Raw genomic sequence first — 4,091 nt, forward strand, 5'->3', positions numbered from 1 at the left:
CTCTTATGAGCCACAAGTCCCAGGTGTAGCAGAAGCTGGGCCAAGACTTCACGCTGCCCAGGCACCCAAATTTCCACATGCAAATTCAGCCTCACTGGCACCTGGAGTAAGAGTGGCTCAGTTCCAGCCAGCCTCCTCCAGGACCAGGGTGCCATTATGCATAGGGACTTCACAAGGAAGCCAGCCTCCACCTGACACACAGCCACAGCAGTGAGAGGCTCCAAGCCCAGTGACCCAACACCAGCTAATCCAAGGCTGGAGAAACTTGGGAGGCCACTGGCGTTGTCCTACCTCTGCATCCATGAGGATGCATCCATGAGGATGAACCCTGCGCATGTCCTGAGTTGGGTGGTCACTTTGTTCACAGCATTATCTCCTGGCATGCACAGCACTAGGGCAGAGCCATTCAGTGTGCAGCCAAGGTTTATGGTCCAGCCAGCGTGGCCAGTGCTGCAGGATAGAGAGAGCCCTCACAGACGTTCTCAGTGAGAGGAGCTTCCCTGTGCATTGCTCCCTCCCCTCATGCAAAGGACAAGCCCTTTTAAAGGCCTTCCATCTGATGCTACAGGAGAATGCCCCAGTGTCCTGAACATGATCCTAGGTACCCAGGAAGACAGCAGCCACGGTACAGGGCCCTCTGGAAAGAACAAAGAAATGGAAGTCTTTGTGTATGCCTGACATTGGGGACAGGCCCCGGGATCAACCACTACTCTTGCAAAACTAAGAGCAGTTTGAAAATAATGTTTTGTTCCCAGCAGTGGTTCTCTCAAACTTTCACAGGCATCAAATTCTATCCCTGGAGATTCTCATTCAATAGATGAGGAACTGGGCCCAGGGAGTAGCTACTTTTTTTTTTTTTTTTTTTTGAAATGGAGTCTCACTGTTGCCCAGGCTGGAGTGCAGTGGCGCTCTCTCTGCTCAGTGCAACCTCCGCCTGAGTTCAAGCGGTTCTCCTGCCTCAGCCTCCTGAGTAGCTAGGACTATAGGCACGTGCCACCATGCCTGGCATTTTTTTTTAAATGTATCTTTTTTTCTTTGAGATGGAGTCTGGCTCTGTTGCCCAGGCTGGAGTGCAGTGGCACCATCTTGGCTCACTGCAAGCTCCGCCTCCCGGGTTCACGCCATTCTCCTGCCTCAGCCTCCTGAGTAGCTGGGACTACAGGCGCCCGCCACCACGCCCGGCTAATTTTTTTTTTTTTTTTATTTTAGAAGAGACAGGGTTTCACCGTGTTAGCCAGGATAGTCTCGATATCCTGACCTCGTGATCCGCCTGTCTCGGCCTCCTAAAGTGCTGGGATTATAGGCGTGAGCCACCACACTCGGCCTAAAATGTATCTTTAGTGGAGACAGGGTTTCACCATGTTAGCCTGGATGGTCTCTGTCTCCTGACCTCGTGACCCACCCGCCTCAGCCTCCCAAAGTGCTGGGATTAGAGGTGTAAGCCACTACTCCCGCAGAGAGTAGCTACATTTTTAAGATACTCAGCCCGACCCTACCTCTAGGTAGAAATATCTACACCACGAACTAAAGAGCTGAGAATGGGGTGGGGCTAAGGCTTAAGGGTTTCATGACACTAAAAAAGTTGATGAAATGCTGGAAAGTTGGGTCATGAGGGCAGGAAGCAGAGGAGTTGGAGTCTGGCTTCTGGGCCCTAAATAAGCTTTACAAACTTCAAAGCACTCAGAGATCTAGGTAATAATCATGGCACCTTTAATTGGCATACTCAGGGCCAAGATCTGGCTGTCAGTCTGGGCTGAGAACTGGTGTTGCAAGCTGGGCTTTCCCCAGACTGTGTTGAGGGTTAGGGGAGGGGACTGGGATGTACACTGAGAATTAAAATCTGGTACAAAGGTATCTCCTACTGCCAAGGTGCCTCTTCTCACCCCATGTGTCCCTGTGATAAGGTGACAAACGAGTCAACCCACCCCAGAAAAACTAAGGGAGAGAGACCTTGGTGGGGTCGGATTGGAGATGAGGTTGGAATAAAGTCAGTTCATTACTTCACTTGACAGTGTCTTGTCTCCAAAACATCTACCTCCTTCCAGGTTGACAAATCTGGTTTCTTCCTCCCTGGGTAGGCCAGACACAGGGCTGCGCTGGGTGACAGGCGAGGGCACACAGGCCAGCAGAGGTCACAGGCCCTTGCTGTCCTTGGGCAGGTGCTGCTCATGGCTGGACTCTGCCCACAAAGGAATTAGTGGTAGATGGATAATGGAGTCGTGAAGTGCTGGGGGGATTCTGTGTAGAGCTTGGGGATACAGATGGGTACAGTTGCCACTAGCTACAAATCTAACACCAGGTGTTCCTGGCCTAGTCCCCTCTGCCTATGATGGCACATACTTAAAGACAGCAAAGATGGTGCGTGCCTAAAGATAGGAAAGATGCAAGGACTGTTTTGACACAGACATGGGTTCAAGAAATACTTCCCTTTCTTCTTTGCTGTACTTTAAACACCAAAAACACTAGAAGCAAGCAATGATGAATGGCAACGCGTGCTTGGCTGATAGGATGAGTGGCCATGGTAAGTTGGGAGTTCTGGCTCCGGCCCAGCTCCCAACAACTGCGACTTTCTGAGAGCCTAGGTGGACTTGCAAAATCTTTGGATTTTTCTAGAGATGCCAGAAACCTGGATTTTGGTGCAAAATATCCTTTTAAATCTTCACGACTAATTCTTATCACTTAAAAACACTGCCTGGGCCCAAATCAATACAGCAGCTGCAGGCCAGATCCAGTACAGGGCCACTGGTTTTTTAAGTTGTGCAGCAAAAAGACAAGGAAGGCCAGTGTGGTGGCTCCCCTGTAATCCCAGCACTTTGGGAGGCCAAGGTGGGCAAATTGCTTGAACCCAGGAGTTTGAGACCAGCCTGATCAACATAGTGGGAACCCCAGCTCTGCATAAAACCTAAAAATTAGCCAGGCGTAGTGTAGCCCACCTGTAGTCTCAGCCATCTGGGAGGCTGGGGCAGGAGGATTCCTTGAGCCCAGCAGGTCTAGGCTGCAGTGAGCCCAGTTCACACCACTGCATTCTAGCCTGGGTGATGAGCAAGATGCTGTCTTAAAAATATGTAAATAAATATTTACATGGGTATTGTGTTGTGGGAGGGTCAAAGAATAAAAAAGAAAAGGCCGGGTGAGGTGGCTCACGCCTGTAATCCCAGCACTTTGGGAGGCAGAGGTGGGTGAATCACCTGAGGGCAGGAGTTCCAGACCAGCCTAGCCAACATGGTGAAACCCCATCTCTACTAAAAATACAAAAATTAGCCAGGCATAGTATGCCTGTAATTCCGGCTACTCAGGTGGCTGAGGCAGGAGAATCGATTGAACCCAGGAGGCGGACATTGCAGTGAGCGAAGATTGCACCATTGCACTTCCAGCCTGGGCAACAAGAGCAAAACTCCATCTCAAAAAATTAAAAAAGTAAAAAGACAACAGAGAAAACAAGGTTCTCCTCTACCTCAATCCTCTTAGCATCTTTGGGAGGAGAAACAACTTTTGCTTCCCGGTATGGAGGTCTAGGGGGTTCTCACCTCAGCCCTGCCTCAGCAAAGGGGGCCTTGGAGAGCCCAGGGCAGCAGGGAGCAAGGTGCTGGCAGAAGAGGCTGCTGAGGGCCCAAGTTCAGAATGTCCACACCCAGGCCAGCTCTTGCCGTGGATTCTGGGACCTCCCTGCAGGGCGCTGCAGAGGTTCGGGCCCCTGAGCCCATTTCGGGCCTCCCGCAATGTCTAGATAGTCACTTTTGAGGCCTTCATCCACATTCCTGGAATATCTCTGGGTACAGCTGGAAGCCCACGGGTGGGTCCAGGTCCCCGCGGCCAGGGGTCAGGGTCACAGACAGCCCCCCTGGGCGCCGGCCCCTGCGCCCCTCGCCCCCTGGCCGATGGACCCACTGGTGCTTGGCCATGCCAGTCTTCAGGCCGAAGCAGCGGCCACACTGTGGGCAGCGGTAGGGCTTCTCGCCGGTGTGGACGCGCAGGTGCGAAGTCAGAGCCGTGCGGCGCATGAAGGCCCTGCCACACTCAGAACAGCGGTGGGGCCGCTCCCCGCGATGGATGGCCCGGTGTTTGCTCAGGGAGGAAGCGTGGCCGAAACC

The sequence above is a fragment of the Piliocolobus tephrosceles genome, chromosome 17 (assembly GCF_002776525.5).
Source record: "Piliocolobus tephrosceles isolate RC106 chromosome 17, ASM277652v3, whole genome shotgun sequence".
Taxonomy (NCBI): domain Eukaryota; kingdom Metazoa; phylum Chordata; class Mammalia; order Primates; family Cercopithecidae; genus Piliocolobus; species Piliocolobus tephrosceles.